Source organism: Pteropus alecto, unplaced genomic scaffold, assembly GCF_000325575.1.
Source record: "Pteropus alecto unplaced genomic scaffold, ASM32557v1 scaffold137, whole genome shotgun sequence".
In the NCBI taxonomy this organism is placed as follows: domain Eukaryota; kingdom Metazoa; phylum Chordata; class Mammalia; order Chiroptera; family Pteropodidae; genus Pteropus; species Pteropus alecto.
Genome location: NW_006440135.1, coordinates 2,216,179 through 2,226,188, shown reverse-complemented (window position 1 = coordinate 2,226,188; position 10,010 = coordinate 2,216,179).

Here is a 10,010-nt window from a genome sequence, read left to right as displayed (position 1 = left end):
CGGCGATGCGCGGCTCGGGGCCAGCGTCAGCCGCTCTCGGCTGCACGCGGGGACAGCCGTGCTGCGGCGTCTTGACGGAGGATGCGGATCCGGTAAACCTCGTTTATCCCGTTTCACTTTCTGACGTGCTCGTGAAGCGAGCTGGGTTTTCAGGGTCGAAAGGGAGCAATAGACGGTGGGGGACGCAATGACTGGCGGGGCCCGGCGAGGGGGGAAGGGGACCCCGCATTGCAGACCCCAGCCGGGGGGAGACCCGACTCGCACTGCAGGGCCCGGCGTGGGGGGGGACCCAGCACTGCAGAGTCCCAGGGATGGGTGGACCCCAACACGCACTGCGGGGCCCCGCGGGGGGGATTCGCCACCCTCCGTCCGGAAGGCAGACGGGCCCGCTGGGGACTGGGCAGCTGCGGACACTGAGCAGGCACTTTTCCTCAGATGGCCCCATGTTTGTCACTTTCCAAGCCACCCACACGGGGGTCTTGGTGGCGGCTTTGCAGGAGGCGAGGCGGAGCGGGGAGGGCCTCCTTGCATAGTGTCTTCCAGAATCCGGTGACGCATAGGTCGTGAGGTGTCCCGGACGAGCCCCCCTGACGCGGACGAGCCCCCCTGCACCCCGCGCCCCGGCTCTCAGATCCGAGAAGGGTGGCCTACGGGTCTGCACCGCCAGGGGAGCGTGGGTGCCCCCCCGCAGGGACGCCAGGAGGCCGGCCCTCCGCTGTGGCGGCCACGGGTCTGGGAGGCGGGACTTCGCCTGAGAAGGTCACCATTAGGTGACACGACGCGCCTCGGTCCTGCTCTCATCAGACGTGCGACGTGGGTGGACTCAGGTCCACCCGCAGCTGGTGTTCGGGGAACCCCCTTCCAGTCCCCAGACAAGCTAGGGCGGTGGTCACCCTGACTCGAGGCTAAGACCCCCCACGGCGAATGCAGACGCGCAGGGTGTCACGTCAAAACCAGCCCCGCAGGCCTCCCCCAAACAGCGCGCGCTGTTCCAGGCCCAGCCACCAGAGGGCGGCGGAGGACCATCGGCGGCCGGACCTGCAAACTCCAGCTGCAGGTGACCCGCGCCCAGGTGAGGCCTCTCCTGCAGGTGGGTGTTGGGATCCGCGTCTGCCGTGAGGGAGAATGAGGCCACTGTCTGTCCCTGCGTTTGTGAATGTCCGCAACGACTGGCTCCTGACATTCTTCAGAGTACGTCTCCGATGAAGGCATTCTTTTCTGTTTGAGGCGAAGCCGTCTTAGCGCTGAACAGAAATGACGGCCTGGGATGGCGAACACCAGAAAGGCCGTCGCGTGTTTCCTCTGGCGCGCGGAGCGGAAGGCGGGCCCGTAACAGTCCCAGGTCCTGTGCTCACGCACGAGGAGTGCGCGTTTACTTCCACTGTCTGCCGGCCAGAGGCCTCTGAAGCAGGTGACCACCGGGGCCGGGCCGGCGGTGCTCGGCCAGAGCCAGGCGGCCCTGACACCCTCCTGCACACTCACACCGACTCTCCCTCTGTGCTGAGACCCGCAGGGAGGCAAGCGGCAGCCACCCCATGTGACAGCGGGAGTGGCCGGACCTGAGGGGCTCGCCCCAAGGGGAGGGAGGGTTGGAGGCGGCAGCCCAGGGAATGGACGTAGGACCTGGGCCCCTCTGGCCCTGCTGCGCCCCCCAGCTCTGCAGGGGGCCCCATAATACAGCGCATACCCGCAGGGCCCATTCCAAAGGGCAAGGTCCAGGGGAGCCACCACTGTCCCGGTGGCCTGTGCTCCCAGCTCAGCAGCAGCGAACAGGTCAGGGACGGGGTGTGGCCGGCGGGCTCGGGCGAGGCCCTGAGGGCCTGGCTCATTCCCACCGTGGTCCTGGCCCCTGGTGGGCACCCCGTGAATGATCTCCCAGGTGAGCAGTTACCCCGTGGAGGGATTCCCAAGCACACGTCCCCAGGAGGGCTGTCTCTGTCCGCTGACATGATGTTGTGTGTCACACAGTCTTCGTTTCCTGGAACCGCTGTAACAAATCGCTACAATCTGTGTGGCTTCAAATAGCAGCAATATATTCTCTCACGGTCCTGGAGGCCGAAGCCCCAAACGGAGGTGGGGGCAGAGCCACAGTCCCAGGCTCCAGGGCAAGGCCCTCCCCGCCTCCTCCGGCTTCTGCCTTTGCCGCGCCCCGGGCTTGTCGTCTCTTCTTTCCTGTGTCCCTCTGCCCCATCTGTCTCTCGCAGGACGCTCTCGTTGGCTGCGGACCCACCCTGATCCGCCGTGACCGCGTCTCACAGTTCCTGCCTTAACCACACCCGCGAAGACACCTTTCCAAGGGAGGGGAAGTTCGGAGGCCCCGGCGGCCGCAGCCTGGTGAAGGACACTCGTGGAGGCGGCCGCGTCCGAGGGAAGCCGAGCGGGCAGGGCGGGGCCCCCGCCGAGCGCCTCTCTGGTTTTCACGTTTGATCCTCGGCGCCGCCCAGCGAGCAACTGCTACTGTTTTCATTCCCGTTTTTCAGGTGGAAAAACAGACAAGTGTGTCGCTTGGCCAAGGTCTCCGCACCACGAGGTGGAAGGCCCAGGGCTGGAATCCAGGTGGACACGAGACAGGTGGCCCTCTCAAGAGCCAGGTGAAACTGCGCAGACGATGACCGTGTCCAACACTCAGCTCGGTGCCACTCGGAGCCGCCTTTACCAAGTCAGCGGGGCAAACCGAAACTTTGTTTTCGTGACTTCTTCAACGACGCCGGAATATCCGGAAAACGAACATGGGGACGGGAGGAAACGGCGTTGGCGCCGCATGTCCCGCCGCAGAGCGCGTGGCCGGCCGCGCCCCGGAGGCAGCGGTCACTGGTCTCACACTCCTGCGCAAAGACGGGCTCTTCACGCTCCCGTGCCACGACCCGGGGGACAAACGGATGCGGGGACAGTGTCGGTCATCGCAGATCTCCCGAGCAGGGTGTTTCCTGTGCACTTGCACTTGGGGCGCCCAGTGTAGGCCCCCGAGCCAGCAGCGTTGGGGACACTGAGGACCGGAAATGAAGGCGGATATCACGTGTCACCTAGACATGTGATAACCTCTGAGGGCCTCGGACGGTCTGCCCGCGAGTCACCCTCCAGCTCTGCTCCTGTGGGCTAGATGCACCCCCGCCACATACACCAAGGGACCAGGCACAGCGCCAGCTCGACCCCGAGCTGTGGGTTCAGGTCCTGACAGCCCACGCGATGACCCACACGAGCCAATCACATCCTCCCCCGGGAACCAGGGTGCCGCTCCGTCTCGTAACCTCAAAGCCTGCCCCCCGCGGGCCCCGGCTGTTTCTGTGTCCCCAGGGGGCCTCCGCGTGGGATGCCGCACACAGCGTCTTTCCCATCAAGACCCGAGGCACGTGGCTAGCACACTGCCACCGAGCTCGTCTGTGCAGTGTGGGCGTGGAGTGGGGCATCTGGCCGTCCCGCGGCCCGGTGGCCGGGACCCTCCGTCAGCAACGGGAAGAGGAGGAGGCAGGGGCAGCTCCTCGCCAGGTCCCACGGACTGTCCCAGTCCCCAGGGACACAGCCACAGGGACGAACGGACGCGGGACCGTGCTGAAGGAAGGCAGAGAAAACCAAGCTCCTCCTGGAGCCAAGTCAGGACCTGCAGGTTGAGATGGACGTCGAAGCAGGAAGGGGTGGTCTCTGGGCAGACGCAGGGCTGGAGAGGGGACTGGAAGGACACTCGAGGCACAGGGACAACGTGGGCATGGACGGGACTGTGGGAGGCAGCTCGGGACACGGCCACCTCTCCCTTAGTGGTGAATCCTGATCCCAGCACCATCGTTCTGCGGACACTGGTGGGACAGCTTCCGAGCGCAGGCTGCCAGGTCCCCTGTCGGTGGCAGTAGAGTGTTCGCTTCGGCCCTGGGGGTCTGAGGGAGGAGGGTCCTCAGCCTGGCCTGCCCGGTGTGGTCCACGGGCCCCCTAAACCCCTCGGGGGCTTCGCCGTGTGCCCTGTGAACCCCTTAGCACGCCGGCTCATTCCAACAGAGCTGTAGCACTCCCTTTTAAAAGTCCACGAGGAACATCAACCGCACTGACGCGAGGGAGGCGACGCGATCTGGCAGAGTTTTCAAAACAAATGGAAACGCAGCAGAGAAGAGCAATTTTGTGAGGCATTCGTGCGCTGAACAGGATAAATCTCAAGTGTCCAAGCTAAAGGGCACCCTTTTCATATCACGAGGGGGACAGAGTTCAGTGGAATAATATAACTGTCACCTCAAAAACAGGCAGGAATTGATGCACGAATGAGTCAGGACATGAATCCTCGATTCATATGCAACGCATGACATTCCCCCACGTTTCTGTGCCAGTAATTTTAATTTAATAAGCCTACGTGTCAAGGGCCGCTCAGACACGATGCAGCTGCAGCCTCCCGCTCACGCTTCCTCCGGAAAGTTCGGGCCGGCTCCCCGCCCAGCGTCTGCAGCGATGCCCTCTGCTCACACTCCCTGTGTGCGTGTGCCCGCCTCCGTGGGCCGCTTGGGACCACCTCAGGGCACCCAACTGTCACGTGCTCAGGACTCCGCGACCTTGGCCATCCGTGTCCATCAGTCACCAGGGGGACACTTCCCTGCAGGAAGCAAATACACAGATCATCTGGAGTTGAGGCTGAAATTCAATATTACTCAAAGAATGCATGGAAATAAGGCATGGCCTGGCCAGTTTTCTGATGATAGTAAACCTTTCACCGAAGAGTAAACAAGGGAAGAAACAGGTTGTTTTTAGTCCCAGCTGAGGTAGAATCTTGAGAAGGGTGGATGGTGGCCCCACCAGTTAACGGGAAACGGAACACCAGCCTCGCAAAGCCCTAACCCCCAGGACTGGGAATCGTGGGCTCCAAAATCTCACAAAGGATCCGCATCCTTCAGTAAACAGACGTGAAGAGACCTAGAGGAAACGGAGAAGAAGAGTCGCCTCGACGGTGGCACGTGCGCGAGACACGCTTGGGACCAGCCATCGAGAGCCGGTGCTGTCGCCGCGAGCTCCAGGCCGCGGGCTCCGGCGCCGGACCCGCCACATGTCACGAGACATCACTTCTGAGCATCGTTTTTAACGGGATACGTGAAAAGGCCAGCGTTTTTGACAAGAGCTGAGCTCACGCTCTGCACAGAGAACCGCGCACACTCCGCCACGTCGACTCGCGGCCGCAACGACGCCGGATCCGGACGCTTGCCGTTCCGCGGGCGGGTGTGGACCTCGGGGCCCCGGGTGTGGACCTCGGGGCCCCGGGCTTCCGGACTCAAAGCCACTGTGTCCGCGGTGTTTCTCCGTGGATCTCATCCTTGTGTTTCCTTGATTCACACTTTTATTTCATCCTGTGACGTTTTCACCTATGCATTTTCGATTCCTTAAAACTCTTTCAGGATGGTCTTTAAGAAATGATTGATTTTTGCGGAGGAATTTTTCCCTCTAATTAACAGACTTGGCCAAATGCGTGGGCTCATTTAACTAGACGTGGCTGTTGTGTGCAGTCTTTTTTTTTTTTTTTTTTTAATTTAAACTAGTTCCAAGTATGCGGTATATTGGTTAGACGTCTGTATGGTTCGTAAAACGATCTCCCCGATTGCTCGCTCCGGCCCCGGCCCTCCACCCGGCCATCGTATTAATGCTGACTGCATTCCCTCTGTCACAGCAGGCCTGTCGACCTCCCTTTCTCTCTCTCTGACCTGAACAATCCGTCCACCATCAGGTCGGATCTGGGCAATGGGCTCTCACCGAAGACAAACGTCCCGCTCCCTGGTCACTAGGAAGGCAGGGGTCCTCCCCTGATGGCGTAGGGACCTCCTCCCCTTCCACGGCCACCTACAGCCTGCGAAAGGGGACTCTCCCATAGAAGGCCCCTGGAGGCTGGCTGGCCCGGACCAGGAGATTCAGCAGAAAGGGTCTCAGGTGCCCAGAGCCGGGGTCAGGGAGGTGAGTTACAGGGCAGGGGTGTGCCTCGTCTCCCACAAAGGAAGGATAATTGGAGGAGAATTGAGTTTTTTAGGGTAAGTAACCTTGGCCGGTGGAGGAAAATGAAAATCGTATTTTAGGTAAGAAGGGCCGCCTGAGCCGAGGCACACGGACCGACAGAGGTGCACACTCACATTCGGTAAATTCTCACTCCGTGGCGAGAGGGGCGAGGGGAGCTGGTGAGGCCTGGAGGATGGAGGGTGGAGAGCAGATGGGGCCTCCGAGAAGGCCGTCCACAGCGCTGAGGCCTTGAGCTTTTGCCTGTGGCAGGAGAGGTCGGGGCGGGATCGGCGGACCCCGCCAAGGGAGAGCCAGCCCAGCCTCGGGCGTCTCAGCCCAAGGAGACAATAGGTTTCTTCGCCGGCTGAAGGTATTTTGAGTTGTCCTTTGTGATTTGTAACTACGTCAGCCCAAGAAACAGCAATGGGCGGCCACAGAAGCATCCGAAGGGGTGGTGGTGTGGTCCCATCCACATCTGCGGAGCTCCACGGGGCTGTCGTCAGAGGGCCAGCGGGTGGAGGTCACCGCAGCGGACCAGGTACAGTAGGCTCTAAAACAGAACGCTAACAATGGAAATAAGAGGAGAGACAGTTTAGAGAAACACTGAGAAAAAGAGCAGCCCAAGTTCAAGGCCGGTTAGAGGCGGCGGACGTAGGAGGGGACACTGCCGAGACCGGCCTCGGGCGTCTGCGGCAGGCGAGGGGTGGGAAGAGCGAGCACGTTTGGGGAAAGTGGACCTGCCTGGTCCTCGTTAGTTGGAGTTTGACTCGTTGGAGAGTTAGGGTCCAAATATATAAAATATCTCCACTTGAGGGCTCAAGCGGGGGATAAACAGAGGCTCAGTTAACTGGAGACGCAAGTCCAAGACTTATTATTGATAAGAGCTCCACGGGAATATGGAGTCTGGCTGACGGTCCAGCGGGCTGGTCAGTGCGTCCTCTGCTTTCTGCGGGCCAGGCAGGCGAGAACCCAGAAACCGCGGACTCATTAGCCCCATGGAAGGACCCCAAGGAGCTGAAGCTGAAGCCCCTGTTGTTTACTGTCTCTGCCCAGGCTCATCAGTCAGGACAGAGAGGAGAGGCAATGACAGCGGAGGACAGGCGTCGAAAAGGAGAAGCCAGGGCAGGGTGGACTCCTGGCTGCAGCAGAGCGCGCGGCAGGCGGGCCCGGGCATGGGGGAGCCCACCACATGTTTTTTTTGCATGTATGCGTGTGTGTGCGTGCACGTGCGCGCGTGTGCGTGTGCGTGTGCACGTGTGCACGCGTGTGCGTGTGCGTGTGTGTGCGTGTGCGTGTGCACGTGCTGGAGACGTAAGAGGTGAAATCTCGAGAAGGCACGGACTCCCTCAGGCAGAGAGTTTGCTTAGCGGACAGCAGTGACCTGCAGTGGCCCATGGATCACCGCTCTCTAAAGCGAGAGGTCAGAGGAAGAGAAGCTCGTTAATGACACAGAACATTGAGTGACATCCAAGGAAGGCCAGGAAAGGGGAGTGACCCCGAAGGCAGCCAGTTTGAGTAATAAGAAAGAACAATAATATTACACCCTGTAATGAAGTCCATTAAGAGAAGCGATAAAAAATGTCCTCAGGTTTTGGCAATGCGGGCATCACCCATAAGCTTCAGAGACACGTCCAGGGTCGGACCCCCATGCTCACCCTGCCGGAGTAAGCTCGGGGTGACGTGCTGAGCTCTCGGTGACGCAGGGCCGCTCCCTGTCGAGACCCCGAATGCGAGGCTGCCCGAGGCAGGGCGTGCCCGCTGAGTTCTTACTGTCTTAGCTCAGAGACGTGGGTGTTTTAACCGCCTCCGATCTCAGATTTTGTTGTGGCTTTAATCTGTGCCCCGGGGGACGCGGGGGGCTCTGGGAACCAGCAAACAGTCCAGAACACTCACTCCCACTTTAACCCGAGATTCTCTGAGTGTAACGGCTCCCCCGCCCACTGCAGAGTGTACAGTCCACTTGGATGTCAGGTCCTGATTTCCCTTTAATGTCCAAAAAAGTCTGGTAAAGATGGAAAAATGGCGTCTAATAAAGGAATCTCTGAATATAGTGAGGTTTTCTCTGCATTTTTGTTGCATCTTGTTCATTCTCTGTAAACACACACATTATATTAAAATACTGACTTGAAAGATTAACACTGAAAAACGAAGATCTCAAGACTGTCGTGTAACATGGTTTGGCACTGATCCGCGAAGGTACAAACTATGTGCATTTGCAGAAAATATTCGGTTTCGATTGCAAGTTAAAAACAATGCAGGCAAATGACCTGTATCTTCACTGCTGAGCATAAGTTGTAATTCTAGGTACATTCCTCAAATTCCCAGCAAAGGGTATTTTTTATCAACTAAGATTTCTATTCTCTGCACATTTTTGCACTTAGTTGCGCACTTAATTGTTTGATCTATAAAATATTTTATAGATGTTGCAAAGCTCTTTTCCCACGTGAAACTTGGGAGTGTGAGAAAGGGTCCTCTTTAGAATTTTACGTGATATAAAAATAAACCACCTTTCCCCTTCCTCTGATCGGACTCCCCGAGCAGGAGGCGAGAGAAGAGAGAGAGGATAGAGGCAGGATTCCCGGGGAAGGAGCGGGAGGAGCGGGGGCTGAGCTAAAGGGAGCAAGCGGAACGCAGAGGGATAGGCCAGGGCGTGACTCAGAAAGCAAGGGATTTCGTTTTGATTGTGTCGTGGGAGAGGCGGGGAACGCAGTCCTGGCCCCACTTACATTCCAGAGGACACCTTGGTTGGCCGCTCGGCTTGTGACACTAGGGGAGGTCTCCTAACAGTCTCAGTGTGTCATGCTGTGCTGTGTTTTATCTTCATTTTAACCCTAGAGTCGAAGGCTTAGGAAACTCGTGCAAGCCGCAGGTGCCTGAAAGGATGGTTTAGAGAATCGGTCCCCTGGTATCTCCTTCAGTGGAGAAAACGCCCAAGGGAGAGAAGATGGTGGCCGCCACGGTGGGCCACAGAGAAGCCAGCCGACAGGTCCCAAAGGAGAAGGAACTCAGAGGGACCGGCCCACTGTGCACCACCTGAGCCCTGTGGACTGTGAAAGTGACCGGAGATATCCCTCCCCGCCCCCAAGAAACCACCTCTGCCCTGCGTTCTCACACACCTGCACGTCCAAATGGTCCAAGCAGCGGTCCGAGGGCTGCGGAGGGGAAGGGGGCCGTGTCTCCTTGGCTGCAGGGTGACCCCCAGGAGAAGCGGTGGTGACAGCAAGATCGCTCGCTCTCTCGTAGCTTCAAACAAGCTTCTTTCCACGCCACTTGCCATTGCATGTTGACTCAGTATTTAAATATCAGGTGAGTGAAAGCAGAGAGGGGACAAGCCCAGAGCGCCGATAAGTGACAGGCTCTGGGGTGGACACTGTGTGTGTGTTTTAAATAGTTAAAGGGCTCTGGCTGCTCAGGCACTGGCTTCCTCGCTACATAGAATACTGGACACGTCGCCACCTGCGTGCAGCCCAGCCCACGCTTTCAAAGACGACGAAGCCGACCTTGATGGAGAGTTTCGCATTCGGCTCATTTTTTTCCTTGCAACTACTCTACGAGGTAGGTATTTCTATTCTAATATTTAAAAAAGTAAGAAAACCGAGAACCAGAAAAGTGAGAATCTTCCAGCCGGCAAGTGTGGGAGGGAGCTGCGAAGCACATTCGGGGCTGACGGATGGCTCTATAGGCCAAAAGGCAGAAGCGGCGAGCAGATAAAAAGCGCTTTGCTAATAAATATGAGGACATAACCATGCTCCTCTTCAACGGAACCATCAAAGCGTGAAGTGCAGCCAATTTCTTCTGCTTCCTTAGTGTTGTCTCATGCCCCTGGGAGTGGGGCGTGATCTGTACATGTTTCTCACTGAGCTTTTCCCAGCTCGAGCGAGTGGATGGATGCCAATCGTTTCCCACGGCTCTCCACCTTTCAAACCCACAGAGCTGACCTTCGAGCATCTTTAACATGTCAGCAATTAACACCGATATGTGTTAAGACAAGAACGATGGTTTAAGTCTTGAGAATGCAATCTCCAAATTCAGCACACGCCCCAAGAAATATTGCGGAC